At 43.8% G+C, this 19,030-nt stretch overlaps 1 long non-coding RNA gene across 4 annotated transcripts in view; it reads right to left on the reverse strand.

The window, feature by feature from the left end:
* Positions 1–19,030, reverse strand: part of LOC121664393 — a 51,169-nt gene that overhangs the window by 20,209 nt on the left and 11,930 nt on the right. For 2 of the 4 annotated variants that reach the window (XR_006016000.1, XR_006015999.1), the window contains one exon: positions 2,939–3,121. This is a non-coding gene — a long non-coding RNA (uncharacterized LOC121664393). Of the gene's footprint in view, positions 1–2,938; positions 3,122–7,762; positions 7,938–10,706; positions 14,255–19,030 lie in introns of those variants that run through there. The other 2 variants (XR_006015998.1, XR_006015997.1) reach the window with 2 other exon arrangements.

The raw sequence follows: 19,030 nt of genomic DNA on the forward strand, positions 1-19,030 counted from the left end.
GTAGGGCCTCCACATACATGCTGTTTTCTCACTCATTATTTTTAAAAATTCATTCAAAATGAGCAATTCATGCCCTCCTTGAAGAAAAAAATAGGCACAAAGACTGGCCAACTCAAAGCATTTTAACAGGGCCTTACTACATGGGTGACACAAATGTACTTAATAAAAATCTAGGACATCTTAATGCAGCAAGAATTTACACCATCTCATAATCAGCCTGACTGAAAAGAACAGAGTACTTAAAAATCTTAACTGTTCCATGTGGGCCTCCGAGCAGAAAGCATGTACTGGACAAATGAACATTCATTCATGGCAGGATGGGTGTGAGTTGGGCCCTGGCTCCCAGGGGAGCACCACCAAAGGCTGCACTGTGCTGGGGTCCCTGGCACTGTGCTGGGGTCCCTGGCACTGTGCTGGGTCCCTGGCATGGCAGCCAAGCCACGGCCTGTGTGTTCTAACACTGTTGAATCCCATGGCTGCTAAACCTGGCATGCAGATGTTTTGGGGCTTTGCAAGCCCTGCCCTTCCACCTTACCAGACGTCCCCAGTGCTTGCAGCTACTGCACAGAACCAGGATTCTGCCAGGTCATCCCAGGACTGAGCCAGAGACATTTGGATAGTTATGGTAACTATTAGGAATGTGTGAACTAGGCTGGTGAGGCTGTCTTCAGCTCAAACTCTTTATTCAGCTTTTAGTTCCCCACAGTTCATAGACTCAGAATAAATGAGGCTGGACAAGATATTGTTTGATGCAACACCTCACCATCAACACACACACATGCTCAAAGCAAATATGTGTGTGTACATAAGTCATAGAATTGTTTAGGTTGGCAAAGAACTCCAAGATCATTTGAGTCCAACCATTAACACAGCCAAGGCCACCACTGACCCATGTCCCCGAATGCCACATCCACACATCCTTTATATCCACCCAGGGAGAGCTATGCCAATGCTTGACTACCTGTTCTGTGAAGACATTTTCCATAATATCCTGCCTAAACCTTGCTTGGCACAACTTGAGGCCGTTTCCTCTTGTCCTGTCCCTGTTCCCTGGGAGCAGAGCCCAACGCCCCCCGGCTGCCCCCTCCTGTCAGGGAGTTGTGCAGAGCCACAAGGTCCCCCCTGAGCCTCCTTTGCTCCAGCCTGAGCCCCTTTCCCAGCTCCCTCAGCCTCTCCTGGGGCTCCAGCCCCTTCCCCAGCTCCATTCCCTTCCCTGGACACCCTCCAGCCCCTCCATGTCTTTCCTGTAGTGAGGGGCCCACAACTGGGCACAGCACTCAGCGTGTGGCCTCACCAGTGCCAAGTATAGGGTGACAATCACTTTCCTGGCCCTGATGCCCACCTGGGCTCATGTTCAGCCACAGTCACCAGCATCCCCAGGCCTTTCCCTGTGTGCAGATTTCCAGCCCCTCTGCCCCCCCTGTTGCACTGCAGGGGTGGTTGTGACCCAAGGACAGGACCCAGCATTTTACCTTGTTGACCCTCACACCGATGACCTCAGCCCATCCATCCACGCTGTCTTGAGCCCTCCACAGAGCGTTCTACTCTCCAGTAGATCAACACTCCCACCCAACTTGATGTCATCGTTGAATTTAGCTGAATTTGCTAAAACTATGATCCCAGTTGGTGCAACAGGCCTCATGCTTGGGGCAACTTGCAGATAAGGAAATTTGAAGGAGGACCTACTAAGCGAGGTCTGAAAATAGTGAGCAAGAGCTACTGGACATGGAGTAGGAGACATCAGTCTTCACTGGGTGTCTAAGCTGGCCATGAAAATGTCACCCTTTAAACAGAGGGCATTGGTTTCTGGAATAAATTGCAGGTCACTCCTTGGTCACCACCACTGGGCTCATCAGCAGCTGATTTATGTATTTTAAAAGCTATGGAGTTCACCATAACTTCTATTAAAACTCCAGAAGACAAAAAATATTTTCTTCCTGTTCAAAATTCATTTGAGATCCTATCTAAGTGCTCGATACAATTCCCACCATCTCTTAACACTTTGAGACAACAAACCTAAGTTCCCATGTTGTTTAAGAACACATATTAACAACTAGCTCATGTCTGCAGTACCTGCACTGTCCCTGTGCTGTCAGTTTCTGTCCCATCTGAAGACAATACACAGCATTAGAAAGCATAAATCACTGTGCTCACACAAAGAGCATAGGAGAAGTACAGACTGAAAACTGTACAAAAAGTAAGAAACCATGAGGAGATCTGGTTTGCCAGAAGTGATGAAGTATCCAGCAACACATTTAAGAACAAATTCTTAAAGGTTTGCATCACAGCTGAAAAAAGAAATCCTCAAACCCCCTCATTTGTATGTACATGTCTGGGAAGTCATTGCCTCGAAGAACAAGGTCTGCTTTGGTTAGTCACAGTAATTCAAGTGGTTAAGTGGACTATCCAAAAACAACATGTTCATTAAAAATTTGGCACATTTAAACTATTGCCAACTGATCAGTTAATTACTGGCTGCTCTGACAAGGCAAATGAAAGCCAGAGACACCCTCAGTGCTTCCAGCACAGGAAGGGAACAGTGACACACACGGTTCCCAAACGGTGCCCGTGGGCCTGGCACTGCTGACCGTGGCACTGTGCTGGCTCGTGCTCTAAGGGCACTGGGACAGGAGAGAAAATCACGGTGTCAGACAGTGACTTTTACCATCTCAGTCCTGCGGCTGAAAGCTTTGTGAGTCAAATGCAACAAGGGAAGTAGAGCAGTGATAAATTCTGCTGTGTGAGGGTCGGGTATTGTGGGGCTCTGGTCTCACCTCAGTGTCTTGACCTGAAGTTTCAAAGCTCACACACTGTGGATGGATACACAATGGAGTAGGGCAGAAAATTAAAGCAGCCTGTGTGGCAGAGTGCAGTGCCAAGGAGAGAATAACAATACTTACCTGCAGTGCCTGCAAGCTGCATGTTTAACTGCACTTACCTGTGCCAGTGGAGATGGCTCCCTAAAATTTTTTCCACAGAGCTTCTTTGATGAGGCAAAAAAAGGGACCGGTGTCCTGCATCAGGCATTGCTGCCTGTCTTCCAAAAGGATGGTGCTGATGCTTGTCCACACATGCCTGTACCTGGGCTCACCTGGGAGTTCATCCTTTTTCTCACTTCTTCCTGTATCAGAAAAAGAATAGAAAAGAAAGAAAGCACCACAGCTTTCTACACCACTTATTTTCCATTCCTTATCTGGGCATTTCCCAGCAAGGGAGAAGAGGAAGCTGGCTGGGCACAAAGGTGGGGCTCTCAGCACAGTGTCACTGTCACATGTGAATCCTTTTGTAAAAATGGCAAGTCTTGGTCCAACAAACAATATGGTCACTTTAGACACATTCTGCTGCTTCTAGTGACATCTCATCTTTTGGAATAGTTCATTTGCTACCTACATTGCTCACCCATAAAAGCTATGGCTGCAGTTTATTTGGCTCATTGTTCTTTTATCACCCCAATATACTGCAGTTAATGGTGAAAGTGACAGACCATGCAGCTGTATTTAGATTTGCCTTTACTTTGCTATAAATGTTATTTCATTCTCTCTTTAAAAGAAAATATTTGTAACCATTTTTTTTCAAAATTACTTACTCTCCTTGCAATCAGCTGCTAGCTGCTCTCCTACCCACAGCATGTTTTCAAATCTCTAGATCAAAACTTACTTTTTAAAGCCAGAAACCCTATTTTTAAAATTAATACATGTACTGCCAGTTAATATATAACTGGCCAGTCATTTTCCAGAAGCCCCATCAGAATGGGGAAAAATTAACAAGAATGTCTGTATGGAAGAGTCCATGAATGCCTCTGAAATGGAGCAGAAGTCCTTAAAGAATGTGCCATTCAAACAATCAGAAAAGAAGGAAGGTGGAGCAAGACAAAGTTTTGATGTTTCTTGGATAAGGCCTTGAGCAACCTGATGTAGTAGGAGGGCAGGGGGTTTGGGACTTGATGACCTTTAGGGTCTATTCCAACCCCATACATTCTCTGACTCTCATTTTATTCTGCCTGCTAAACCAATGGCTCTGGCAGCTACCAGACAGTGCTTTGATAAAGCATGATGGATTTCATGGTATCATTTAACTAATTTTTTTTTTTTTTTTTTGCATATATCGCTATATCTTCAAAGGTGAAATATTTTGGTTTGCTGATGAGCCAAAAGATAGTGTGAAGTTAGGCACCTACTGCACTGCAGTCAGTAATTTCCATATCACCTTTCCCAAAAGTTTTATTGCATTATTGGCACCCAGGTCCAAGGATCTCCTGCAGCAGGAATTTGCTTGGAGGCGTCGCAGGCACAGTTAGGGAGGACAAAGGAGGAGGTACCAAAGGCTGTTGTTTCCCTTGAGCTGGATCTTCAATTGCAGCCTGGTGTCTGAATGTGCAGCCCCAAAGAAAGCAGCACTCTTTGTAGAGAGGTTGCTGCAGAGACTCAGCAGTGCTCCCATGTGACACAGGGGGGACGAGGTGAGCCCAGCTGTGGGTAATGTGCCAGCTGCCCCCGTTTGTGAGGAACAGCAAAGCTCTCCTGCTGAGGTGCATGAGCAGTCTCTGCGTGCTTTGTCCAAAATCTCGGCAGTTTACTATCACTGCATGTTGTCCTTTGTATCTGCTCATGAAGAGGGCAAAGGTTTTGTTTGTCCTTACAGCACCTCCCACCTCAAAAAAGCCCCAATCTCATATATATGAACTCACTGTAAATACTGTACTCAATATATACCACTAAAAAATCCACATGTAGAGGTGTAAGTGGGCTGAAGGGCTGTTGTGTGCAAAGTTCTCCTTTTAGAGGGAAGCAGGTCACATCAGATTCACTGACGAAGTGTTACAGAGTATTTTACGTTTCCCAATATTACTCATTAGAGGCAGGAGGTAACACCACTTACATGTACACAAGCACATTTCCTCTCATTATGTGACAGTAGTTACTCCTCACTCCCTCTCCAGCTGAAGCGTGTCAAATGTCCTGTTTTACTGGGAGGAAATTCTCCCTGAGTTGCAGATCCACACCCAAGGACAGGCAGCAGAAGCAATGGTCACTGTGCCCGTGGCAGGGCATGGCCTGCAGCCAGGCTGTGGCCAAAGATGGGGACCAGGCTGCGGTCCTGCTTTGGGGGTTGTGTCTTGATGCTGCCCCACAGCTGTAGATGCTGAAGAGGCTAGCAGAGAAATTTCCCACCTTTTGCAGTCTCCTGTGAAAGTCTCCGTTCTCACGCAAACTAGCTGAGAGATGGTTTGCTATTTTGTAAACTATTTGCAGGTGCTGGGTGTTGTGAGAATACAGTGGATATTGTTTTGGTTCATTGAGAATAATATTTTGAGAATGAGAACTATTTCTCTCAACCAACCATTTTGGTGGGAGGTTAATCAATAGGCCAATCATGTCATTTCTCTATTGCGAATCATGCTATAAAAGGACAGGTTTTTGGCATTAAAGGGTCGGCCTCAACCATCTTCTCTGACCTGAATTCGTGTTGTTCTTCGCGCCGTCCCTGCGGACAACAGCGACACACAGCCTCCCCCAACAAAGCGCAGGCCTGCGAGCACAGCAAGATGAACCTTCCTGGGGTTTGCTGTGTTTGAGTCCCAGGTGGAAGAAAAAAGCTGCAGCATGTAGAACTAAAGTAAAGGTGAACAAAGGGTGGGAGAGCCAGAGGTGACCCAGCCAGGGGCTGGTTTGAAGAGCAGTTGGTTGTTGGTCAGCCTCCTGCATGGTGCCAAGTGCACCAACTTTAAAGGACATGGGAATGTCACCAGAGGACCTTTTCCAGCAGAAATACCAAAGTTATTTCAAAGCAGTTACTCTTGAGGAGCATCCTCTGTCCTCCCCAGTGCTTCCTGGTGTGCCCAGCAGAGCCAGCTAACAAGTGAGCCCTAGAAAGGCAAGCACTAGAACAGCACCTCCAGTTCCTTTCCTCCTCTGGCAAAGTGGCTGCTGGAAGCTGAGGACCAGCAGAAGAACTCATCAAGCCCCCCATGCTGTGTAAGGAACCCCCAGAGTCCTAACAACTCTTCTGTGTTCCTGCGTGGAAGAGATCAGCAATGGTTATCTGGGACACCGTGGAGGAGACCCTCCTGCCGTGCCTGCTACTGTAAACTGCAGTGAACTCCACTGAGTCCCACTGCAGCAAGGCCAGGTTTAACTGTTCAGCTAACTCTCTGGTTTTTTCATTTTTTGATAATAGAAGCTTCTGGAAGTCACTAAAAATAAGTTTGTTTGGGTTTTTAAGCCTGATTCAGATTTGTGTCATCTTTCAGGATGGCCCTTCCCCATTGCGCCTGCTTGACAACAGATTTGTCAGTCATTAAGAATGCTCTGTATGCACAGAAATATCTCGGGTTATTTTTCCCATAATCAAAAGAAAACAAATCCCAGAGCAGCCCTGGCAGGCCACTTCCGGCCAGCACTGCTGCCCCCCCAGAGACACATCAGGTTCAGCTGCTGCCTTCAGAGGGCAAACAAGAGAGTTTGCTTCCAGTATAAAATTAGACACTGAAACAAACTGACTTTTTTCCTCCCCCTAAAAAAAAGCCCCGAGCTCTAGCCCAGCTACTTCTCCATTGAGGATATTCCAGGACAGTAATTTAGATGTATATGAGTGCTTGGGCTGGATAAGGCAGCACAGAGGTTCTCTCCTCGCTCTGCTCCGCTCTCAGTGCTGGCTGGTGTTCCCTAGCCAGAGCCGGGAGCTCCCAGCCCTCTGTGAGCAGTGGTGACCCAGCTCAGCCCAGCTCTCAGCTTCCAGGGTGCCCTCTCCCACTGCCTGCTTGTGCTTACTGGCTTGCCCCTAAAAGGCCCTTCCTGATTATAGAGGATTGGCATTTAGAAGGAACTGCAGTTATTTACCTCATTATCCTCCTTTAAATCCCTCCCTAATACCTTCATCTGCTGTTATGGTTAAATGAATTTTGCCAATTAGAGATGGTAACGTGCTATGGCTATGACCTGTATCTATCTATCCTGCCCAAATTTGGACAGTAAGTTTCTGAGGGAAAAAAACTGTTTTTAATTACAAGAAAGACAGTCTTGAAACGCTACAAGTTTACATGTAAACGCCAGCAAATCTTTCAGTATTGCCAAAATTTTGGCCTAATGTAATAGCAATTCTTCTATAGGAAGAATTTTTATATCTAGCACTGAAAGCTGGCCTTATCAAAAACAAAAAATAAAATGAAAAAAATAATCTATCACAGCCAACCTTAGCAGTACCATTCCCACAGTGGGTTTATGTTGCTACGTATAAATTAAAGAGATTCCATAAGCAGTTTGCAATAATTTACTCAATTAGTCTTTTGTTTTCCCTGTCCATTTTATGTAACATTGGTGAGAAAACTGCTGGCCGCTATCTAGAATTGTTGACGAAAGCTTCTGGAATGCTTTGCATTCTTGTGATGGGGACCTTAGCAGAGACCACTGTCGGCACTCTGAGTCTTGGGTCTACAAGGTCAGATGAGTCACTGCAGCGTCTCCTTTTCACGTCTGATCAACTGTGCAAAATCCTGGGGACAAATACTCCTGCACATTACTCTTATGTCCTGGGGATCTTCATTCAAAACCATTCAGAGAAAACAAGCATGAAACAAGGCTGTGAAGTGACATCATTTAAGAATTTCAGCAGAGTTACAAAAAACATCTGGGGGCCTAAACCAACCTTTTGCTACCCACATATAGCACCCAGCACAATGGAGACCTAGTGTATTATTGTGGCCCTAGACTTAGTGGCTTAATAAAAAATTTCAGCAGACCTGCTAATTCAGTAGGTGTCTCACCTTATGCATTTACAGCAGCTTTGAACATCCCAAGACCTTTAATCCTCATCTAGGCCTCTTCCCTCAAAAATATGTATCATCACACTGGAAGTGCCACCAAGGAAATGCAAAAGAAATGTTCTGTATCATCACATTTTTTTGGTGTGGAGTTGCACAAATTTCATCCCAGAGAGCTCTGGAAAATAAGAAAATTACAGTAGCTTCAATCACTGCAAAATATTCAGAAGGTGAAGCTCAAACACATAAAGGATTCCAGTTGTGAAAGGTTTTTCACTGCTGTTCACTGTGAAGAAATAACCAGAGGCACCACTGAGCCTCGTCAAACCCCTGCTGCATCAGCCTTTATGCATGTAGGATTCCACAAACCACTACACTGGGATTTTATACTCATGTTTAAGCCAAAACCTAGTTCTTGTTCTTTGCTAATGAGAGGGGAAGGGCATGGGCAGGGAAATGTACAGAGACTAGAGCATGGCAGAGAAAAGAGCAAGGAGAGAAGACAGTGCTGCAAGGAAAACAACTGCCTGCCTTCCATTCGGAGACAAATTTTTTCTCTGGGCTGGGCTTCATGAAAAACAGCCGCTGAGCATGGCTCCTGGGGGAATGTGTTGGCCTTGGCAAAGCTACTCAGCCTGGGGGCACAGGTCTTGGAACAACTTCATCCTCCCAAAGCTTGGTCCAACAGTAAAGCTTGGTGCAGCTCCCCACCTCTCAGGACGCCTGAGGATCCCAAGAAGTCAGGGGCAGACCCACCGCCCTATGTCTCCTGGTAGAGTGGACACCCCCCTCCTGACTGTCCTTGTGTCCCATGAGGAGCACCGTGTGGCCTCCAAATAGCAGGAGCATTTGGAGAGATCTGGACCAGGTATTACACATGCAGACTCTCCCTTTAATGTTCATATCCGGGCCTCTAAACAAAAAGCAGCAATGCCACACAACTGTAGCAATCACAGCCCAATCACCAGCAACACTTGTGTGGTGAGCTGCATGCCTACCTCAGCTCCACAGATAAAAGTGTCTGCAGCCAGTGACAAGCTTATACAATTAAAATGCCTTCATTTCTTGATTTCTTAACTTTCAAAAAGATTATACTGAAGAAGAGGTGTGAAAACAGAGAAGCCTTTCCAGTTGAGAATGGCCGACTTCCCAACTTTTAAAGTACTTGTGTACAGGACACTGCAGAATGTCATACAGCCACCTAGTGCTGGAAAAAAATCACTTCTCCACATCTGGGACTGTCCTCTGCAGTCCCACAAGTGCAGTTGAGACCAAGTGTCCAGCAAGGAGGAACAAAAGCCAAGTCTCTGCAAAAGTCATGACTGCACTTCCAGTTATGGGCAGCAGCAAGTCTGAGAACGAAACGGCCGATGAACTGCACACAGGAAGCATGCTTTTATCCCGATAAAGACAAGGAAAGACATCCCACAGACAACATGACTGTTATCTGCAGCACATCTCCTCAGTACTCTGGGTTAGGCTGAGTAGCAGGCAGATCTGCTTATTTTCAAGGGTACCTAAGCTGCCCACTCCACTGCTGGCCCTCCCAGCTCTGTCTCACCAAACATGTTGATCTCTTCTCTTCCTAACAGGGAACTACCAAGATTTGCTTTGGTCAAACCCATCTAATTTCACAGAAATTCCTTGCCATGATATGGCCAAGACTTCCTGTCCTCATATCTAATGATGGCTAAAAAATGAAAGCACAATATGCTCCTTCCAAGTTACTTGCTCCTATGTTCACCTCCTCCCATGGGGTGGCACAGGCAGTCATGCAGCTGTGCAGTGGAGCAGATCAGGGAACCAATCTGGGTTAAAACTCTTCCAGCAAAGGAACAAAGAAAGACAGGAAAAAAAGTTTTCATCCAGCCAGATCTGTTACCTGGGTCCTGTTCACCACATGGGGGAACAGATGCTCGTGCCAGCAGGAGACTGGGGCAGCACCGGCACCTGATGTGTTTGGCAAACTACAGCCCCAGTCATCATCTCTGCCCCCACCACAGCCAGAAACAGCCAGCAGAAGTCTGGAATATGCCCTGTGATGCCTCCACTAAGGCATAACCCTGATTAAAGTCAGTTTAGTTACTTAAACCTTTCTTTAAAGCCTGTGTTTTTCCATAGCTTGTAGACTAGTTCCCTGGAAGATGGTAGAGCTAACTCCACTCAGGATGCATGCCATTTGAATGCCAGTTTGGAATATCCAATTTTATTGGGGTTTTTTCCCCTTAGAATTTGAAAATATTCTGCCATGCAGCTAGCTAACCAGGTCTTAGAGGGATATGATTTCTTGTTCTCTTGCTTACAAGGGAAACTTGAAACAAATTAAAATTATACTGGCCTCGTACTAAAGGTCAGCGTTGTGGGGAGAGATGACTTGTTCGGAATTCAGTCAGGAAGTTTAACACAAATAATCCAGCTTGAAGTTCTGTGAGAACAAGTCCCAGCCAACCAAAAAAAAAAAGGAGTGCTGATAGAACTAATTTAAGTACTAAATCTCTGTTTCCAAGCATTTTTTCCACTGATAAGCCCAGAGGCTTTTAAAGCTGCCATGTGAAAAATTATTTAGCTAGGTGTGAGAGAGATATATATTGCTACCTTCCTAGATAAACACAGGCTTTTTATCGGGAGATTTGCACAGGAATGAGCAGGAACAAGCAGGAGAAGGAACAAAATGTATTGTTACGCATTACTGTGAAGATAGATTGCACTGCAGAGTGTCACCACTACTTGTGGGTAAAGCTTTAGGCTGCTTCAAACTATTTTAGCGAAATGTTCATGCCATGAAAAAGGGGGAAGAGCTAATAAAACCCAACAGTTACTTGCAAATAACTACTTTGTTAGTAAAGAAATGCCTTGCATTTGTACAGATGCCTTCTGTATCTGTAAAGCCACATTAGCCTCTATGAGACTACATCATGAATTACATTTGGAACTGTTCAGGACTTACCTTAAAGTCTTTCTGGGCTTTCTCTATTCTATTCCCACTAGAAACAGGTGTTTAAAAACAGATATTAGAATTAGTAAAAAATAGTAGTTGCTCTGCCTTCAAGTCACTGCCAGCCTTGAAATGAGGCCTTCAAAAAGAATTAGAAAGCATTTATGCTTTAGAGAATACATTTGTGTTTGTATGTATGTAAATACCTATGTCCATGTGTTTTTTTAATAAAGTCCCTAGGGACACAGTGGGTTAGGAGATCCCTCCCAAAACTGTGGAAAAGAGAAGAACATGGGTAGTTGATTCCTCACAGATCTATACCTCTCTGGTAGGTCTGACTGAAGCCAAAGGGGCTATAAAGCATCTGCATCCAAAAATCTAAATCCAGACTCCACCAGTCTGGTTTTGTTTTTCTGGCTGACCAAAAGCTGTTACCAAGAAATGATCCCCTCTGCCATTTCAGAGCATTCAGTTCCACCAGTAAGTGGCTGCTCACATCAAACTGGTTGTACCTGGGACTGGAGAAACATTAAAACCAAGTGAGCTGCAGTCTCCCTGTGACAGTCACATCATCCAGCGAGTGTCAGGAGTGCTGCAGGGCGAAACTGTCCGGCAGACAGGAACAAACCAAGAAGTCTGTGTTGTTCTTAAAAGAACTTCCATTCATTTCCAGAGCTGCTGAGCTGGAGCAATGATCAATTCACTTTGAAAGCTTTAAATTAATTTTCTATACCTGAATCTAACAGGACAACAGACAATCTATCAAATCCTAATAATAAAAAAACTTCCACATTTTATAGACAAACACTTGGAAAATTTTGCAGTTAAGAGTTACTATGACCCACAATTGACCAGCAAATATGCACTTCATGAACATGAATTAGCACAATTCACATTCCAGGCTTTCCAAAGTCTCTGCTGGGTTACCTGCACGCCCAGTCCCACCCCTTGCGATGCCGCACGATCGTGACTCGCTGCTGCCCTCTTTATTCCAGTAGCAGCTCCAGTGCAGGATAAATACAGCAGTGCCAGAATCTTTCTCCCATTCGGTGACTCAATCTTCACTACTTGACTATTTGTTCTCTCTTCTCAGCAAGAATAACTTGGAGAAAGTTACACTTCACTCAGAAAAAAAAAACCCCATCCCTGTAGTCCGGGTTGGGGAAAACACAGCAGAAAGCAGAACTGACTCACTGAGTGCTCCCTCACAAGCAGCACGATGTTTTGCCACCCAAGGTGTTGTAATCAGACCATAACACGTGGCTGTTCCCTTTCAGCTCTAATGGAGCATCAGCAAATGGATAACATATCTACAGCCTCTCCCTTTTCCCTGTCCCTGGGAGGCAGGTGCAGCCTCAAGAAAGGTTCACAAAATGGATTCAGATGTGACAGATTTGTAAATTCTTCGGCAGCTATCCGGAAAAGCTTACTGCTGCCAAAAATGTGCTCTTTGGAACATCACTGAATATCTTCTATGTTTACAGTAATGGTTTCACTTCATTCAGTTCCTCAAGAGAAAGGATCAGAAGGACATCAAGGGAAAATAAAATCTTAGGGTGTTTAAATGAAAGTGTCGGCACCAGTGCTCTTGCTCCAGCTGGTTAGCAGGGAGAGACACCTGCAAGTGCTCTTCCAGAGCAACCGTGGTGTTTTCTAATGTATGTGGAACACTTATTTCAATGGGAACCTATTCTCAAATCCCCCCAAATCTCAATTTCCTAGATAACATTGTATAATAAAGTATAACCACAACGAATACAGCTCTGCCTTGAATAGGAGAGACGTTTTAAAAAATGGCTTTTGGAAGGTTAGTTTTCCTGTACCATATAAAAATATTAATTTAATCCCTTGTCACTTTATTTTTTGTTGACTTGCTGGAGACTTTTTCTCAGCTTGTCTTGTTTCTCAAACCAGCAAAAATGAAAAAATTCCCTGAAGTGTCATTTTTAATGCTGAACATTAAAGGCAAATGTTCCTTTCAGCCAAACCCACAAAAGTTCCTTCATCTCTGCTCTTCACTTGTAATTAAGAGTCAGACAGTCTATTAGTTATTCTGTTTCATGATTAAGTCTACAATGAACTGAAAAATAAGAAACAGCAACTCTAACACAAAGAGTAAAATTCATCTCAAATCTTCATTTATAGATGTCATTCCAGTAAAGCCGTTTGGCATGACAGCAGCAACCCCGCTTTTATGCCCTGCTTTTCCAACAAACCTGTTAAACTTCAGGCAAATTTACTAATGAGAAAGCCTGTATGTTTTCTTGCTCTTTGCTTGTGTATATCTATGAAACAGAGAATTAAGTTATCAAAGATGTCTTAAATTGCACCTTACTGCTGAAAGACAGTGACAATCAACTCAAGACAGCAGAATATTTTGGGTTTCCCCCAAAACCCTCTTTCTCCAAAAAAGGATACTGAGTAGAGTCCTAAAGTATCAGCTTAACTTTAAGCCTATGAATCATGCCATAAGCAAGCAGAACAATCACCATTTCCAACACCAAGTCCTGACAGTATCTCCTGAGCAGCAAAGAGCTCACAGGGGTGATGGTGTTCAGTAGACCATCAGGAGGTTTGGAGTTTGCCATTTACAACTCACTCCATCTAAAACACTCCCACAGCGGAGCACTGTGGTGTGAAACAAGCTGAGTCCTGAATTAATGCCTTATTAAGGATTCCCTTTGTATTTGTCAAACTCTCCTTATCCACCAGAGGAAGGTGAGGCTCCCCACAGGACTGGCAGGGAGCAGCTCTGTGCAGCACCATCCCTCCCGGTGCTCCTGCCTCCAGTTAAACAACAGCGTGACAGCAGTGACACAGAACAGCTGCCCCAGAACGTTTACTTACTTCCACGGGCCTGGGAGAGTCTCCCATCAGAACTCCCTGCCCAATGTCACATCTACCTTTCAAGCCACTGGGGGCTTTTAAAATCTCCAGAGCAGCAGTGGCGGCATACAATGGGGAAATAGTAAATGTCCTACTCTCGGATTACTCTTGCAGTTTTTAGGGTATTTTTTGCTATCTTGGAGGACTAAAATAGATCAGAAAGCCTCTTTTCCATCCCTCCCTCTCCCCCACCAATTACCGACAGTCTTTCCATAGTTGTGAATGTTTCATAGGGCTCATGAGGAGTAGTAAATAAATAAATAAATAAATAAAACCTAAGGAACACTCCCTCTTCCACATTCATTTCTTGCTATAGCCACAAGCTCTGAAATGATACAAGGATGGGAAAAGGAATTAAGATATATAGAAGCTTGTATAGCTACAGCTTCAATACCTGAAAGCATAGCCCGTGACTATACTGACTGCAGGCCCAAGAAGTCAGTTGCATGTAAAAAGATTTCAGTTGCTAAATCACATTCCAGGTAAGGTTTTAAGAGCTTCAAGGATTTGTGCTCAGGTACCTGCCTCCTTTATTTTCCAGGTACTTTGTTTGTTATCACTTTGCCATGCACACTCCAGCCGAACCAAACAGCCTTGCACTAACACAGGTACCTTTCTGCAGGAGAAAGGGACCAAGATGACCTGACACATGTCTGCTGTGAAGAAAGCTTGTTGCACCTCTCCCAGCACATCTGCCTTTCTGCAGGAGGAGCTCAGCCCTGGGAGCATGCCTGTGGCAGTTAGCACGCCAGGGGTGCCAAGCCCTGACAGCCAGATGGGCTGGCAGCTCTGCTGCGTGCACGCCTGGCTTTGCCTGAGTTCCCGGCTGACAACTGTCATCATGGCTCATTTACAGGGGCCCACCCCAGTCCCAGTCCTTCTCTTCCCTTCCTTTCAGATCTTTGCATATTGTCCCTCCTGTGGGCAACCAGGGAGCACCACAGCTGGCCTCACCAGCAAGGTCAGCAATGCTGAACCTTGTTTCCATCCAGAAGAGTTTCTCTGTCCATACACAAACCTTCACTGACCTGAACCATGCATCTGTGCTTTCTTGCTTTGCTTGTGGCACAGCACTATGATAATATTGCCAAAACAGCAAAAGCTTGTATTATCTACTGTGACTTTTTGGAGATGGGGCATTTCTGGCAATCTGGCAGAGCACTCTAAGAAAAAGCCTCCCACATCTTCTGGTTTTCTCTAAGAGTGCAGGCACAGACCATATGTACATATTGTGGCTTCCTGTGCAGGAATCACTGGTGTGCCCCATCACAAGATAAATCCCTGTGACTGAGTGAAAAATCCTGGAGACAAAATGGAAGGGTACAATCAGTAATTTCCAAATACACACATACCCCTCCCATACTGGTTTTTATTTGTTTCTGCATGCTCTACCTTCTGAAGTCTCACTCTAGAAATTGAAACTAGTTCATATGCTTTTATGAAGTTAAAAAAAATTGTTTTTATAGAAAGGAGTTTCACAAAGGTCACAAGGATATCCCGTTCATGGATCAAAGCATCCCTTGGCAAGTATTTGACAGTGGGTGAATAATTTCTGAGCAGAATCCTGACTGCTAATTTCAACTAAATGAATAGATTCTTGCAGGATCTAGTCCTCCTGATTTCCCACTGTGAAAACAGAGACTTGATGGAATCCAGGCAGCAGTAAAGCCGTTGGTTTGGGACTTAACCAGGTAACACTAAACAGGTACCTCTCACAAGCAAAGCAAAACACAGGTAACAGGGCTGTTATCAGCACAGAAGTGCATCATTTGTAGTTACACTGGCATTCATCCTAAGTAGCTGAACAACAGCTTACAACCATGATCACATAGTTACACTGGGAAAGAGAATGAGTGGACAGTATTTATACACAGGACCAAGAAAGCACTGCAGCTCCACAAATAAACACATCAAGTGGATATTCTGAAAGGAATTAAATAGATGAAATAGCTTCATTCCTAAGAACTGCTAATAAGTTTTATATGACGAGCAGCAAGAACTCTTTCTCACAGTTAAAGCCTCTCATAATCTTGCAGGACATTTTGCCCAGGCCTACACACATACTGAAAAGAATTCTCTGCAGTCTTTTTATGGCTACAAGCAAGCCAACACCAAACCTCAGTGCTGAAGAGTCAACAAAATGATAACAATGATGAGAACTGCATTCTGACACTTGAGCTTCCTTCCAATCCTGCACAGAACAAATTTCCAAAGCTGAGATTTCCAAAAGGAATAGGGCTCAAAGCACAAAGAGACATTTGCTTCTAAGTCTGCTATCATAAAGTTTTGAAGGGAGGCAGTGTGGGCTCCTGTCAGCTGAACAGAGAGCAGCTCCCTCATGCAGCACTGCCTGAGGAGTGGGTACAGGGACAATACTTAGCACATCTGCTCCTGCCTTCTCTCACTGTCTGTCTTCGAGCAATTTGCTTAAGTCCCAGTAACCCGTCCATGGAGCTGAAGCAGCAATATCTACCTCCCAGTGCTATCACAAGAAATAATTTGTTGCTGTCAGTATGCTGATTGACTCTGTGGTGATAGACACCAGGTAAGATTTAGAAACACATGTCTGTAGAGAGAGAGAAAATACAACTCTAGATGGGCAAACATATAATATTTACTACTTATGTAAATCCAACTCTGTCTAACATAGAACTTCTTAATAAAGGTATCAGAATGAGGGTTTCTGAATGAATTGAACTACAACACAAGATCTCTGTGGCTTTTCCTGACAGAATCCCAACCAAGGACTATGCTTCCCATGGCAGTATCCTCACCAATGCTTGTGAGATAAGGGAGAGGATATTTTTCACTGCACATTTATTCCCCTCTTAAGAACAGTGATGAGGTTAAAAGGGAACCATTCAAGTGGACATAAGGACTGCACTTCAGCAAGCAAACTTTGTGTGAAGATTAACCAAGCAAAGACCCTCACAAACCATGTGTGAGAATCATGCTGCTGGTACTTAAGGATGAAGGATTTCTGGTATAAATCAATAAAGTATGATATTATCAGCAAATGTTAGAAGTGAGACTGACATGAAGTTTCTGTATCTGACAAAGCCTTGATCGGAGCTTCCACAGGGCTGCTGGCCTTGGACACCAGCACATCCCTGCTGCTCCATGCCCAAATGGTAGTATTCAGAGTGGTGTCTTGCTGAAGTCAAATGACACCACAGTAACCTGCAAGCTGGCTCTTCAACACCAGAAAAAAATAATGTTGTCCCACTTAAAACCTTAATCAAGGCTTGAAACTGGCTGGGTGACATGTATTTACTCTAAGTTCCAAGGGAGGCACAATTTAAGAGCATCACGAGCCATTCATTTCAGTGAACCAAAAAAAAAAAAAAAAAAAAAAAAAGAAAGAAGAAGAGTGCCTGGGGGCAAGCACTTCTGAGCTCAGACGCAGCAGGTTTTAGTTATGATTAGTTACCAGTACACTCCTTTTATCATCCCACACCACTTTTTAGCTCAGTTAAGGACAGCTAACACCTTTTGGAAAGACACGTTTGACAAATATCACAAAATTTTCTGAAGTACAAAATTTGGTGCTACTATTTCACATCTATTTTCCTTACTGCTTTTCTTGCCTCAATTCTAGCTCCTTTCATAGCTTCAGATTCACTCTTTTGGAAGCCAGTCCAGTCAGTAGTTCTAATGTCACTCATTTCCCAAAAATGACAGCAGAGCAGAACAAAATCTCTTTTTTAACATTTCCAGTGGTGGAGCCTGTGAGGAACACAAGGCTTGCGGGAGAGAAATGCACTGGTACAGAGAGGGATGACCAAGGTGACTCCAGCCAGAGGGTCCCAAAGAGCAGCTGAGCACTGTTATCTCCCACAGAAATCACACTCAAAGAACAAGCCAGCTCCAGACCTAATTAGTAGCTTGACTCAATCCTCACTGGAACAGATAGATCAAGGACAAGGGGAATCTTCTGTGGTAACCAGAAAGATCTGTATCATGCACTCTTTTTTTCTTTTTCCATGGTACCACACTGCATAGGAAAAGAAACATGGATATTTTGGCACAATTCCTCTCAATGAACAGAAATGGCCATCAAAACCACAAGAGAACATGCTGGGAACTTCACTGGGATGTGGGATCCCCGTATTCAAGATTTCTCTTGCCATATTTCAGGGACCTGGACTGAAAATCTGCTTTATCTCAAACATAGCAGGCATTTGTTTTCCCATATCCCAAGTGTAAGCAATCTTTCTTCTCCCAATGTTTCCTCCTCCATTTCCTGGTCCCAGAGATGCTCCAGTAAAGTGATGCATTTCAATTACATTTTTTTCAGCCCCAAATAGTCTGACGATCTCTAATCTTAGCATTTATCTCCTCTCCTTATTCCCTGTGGTCGCATCACTTTGAATTGTGCTGTGTGAAAAGTTATTGTCTTGGATACAAAAGCACAGATAGAATATTTGTAATACTTAGGAGACCAGAAAATTTCTGTGTTGCTGGTCATGAAGAATCACTGGATAAAATCCACATGTGCAAGAAAAACTGGGGCAAAAATATTAAAGTCAGGAAGAGCCTTTTACCATGTTTATTAAAATTAACTAGCAGTAACCTTTGGATCAGTGAATTCCTGGCAAGTGTATTCCTTGCACTTGAGAGACAGTGCCTGACACAGACCCACCATGTATTTAGTACAATTTATACTTTTATTCAGGAGAAAAAAATCACATTGTGTTTAAAAAGCTGATAAACACACATGCACCCCCACCCCTCCATGCTTTCAAAAATATTCTGAAGATGATGTTACTATCTTGCATCAAAACTAAATTTCAAATTTCATGTGTATGTGGCCATTTCTCAGGTATTGATATAACTGAGAAGAAACAATGAAACCACCAACAGACGAATACTAGTAGAGAAAAAATATTACATTTGGCAAACAGAGAAGCATAACAAACAGTTACATTAACTGCAGGAGTGTTTGAATACAGGTTTCCCACACGGCAAAATCTGAAAACACCTTGCATTCCAAATGCAGCTGTTCTGCTATTGTGTAGGCAATAGACTTTTTAAACTAAAATCTTGTTAGACATGTAGGGAAACTTTTGGCAAGACAGATTGTTTTCCATCATTAGATGAAATTTTGAAAGCTGTTTCCTAGCAGAACATTTCACTGCAAATATTTTGGACACTTTCATGTGACTTGAAAGTCGACTGAGATCCATGCTTGCATCTCTTATGGTTACAAGATAAATAGCAGATTTCTGAAGATAAAAATAGATCTCCTTCCCAAGGCCAAACCTGGTTTTCAGAGGGAAAAACACTAAAATTATTCAGAGGATTAGATGCACCTATTCCTTTTCTTTAAGTAAGTCCTTCATGTAAATTACAGTTACACTGTGGCTTAATTTAATATCCAATATATTATTGAAATCAAAACTCAACTTCCAGAACATTAAAAAAGGCCAATGTCCATGTTTGGATGTCTG

This window comes from Corvus kubaryi, unplaced genomic scaffold (genome assembly GCF_017639235.1).
Source record: "Corvus kubaryi isolate FWS band 111438036 unplaced genomic scaffold, C.kubaryi_AGA036_p1.0 37300, whole genome shotgun sequence".
NCBI lineage: Eukaryota > Metazoa > Chordata > Aves > Passeriformes > Corvidae > Corvus > Corvus kubaryi.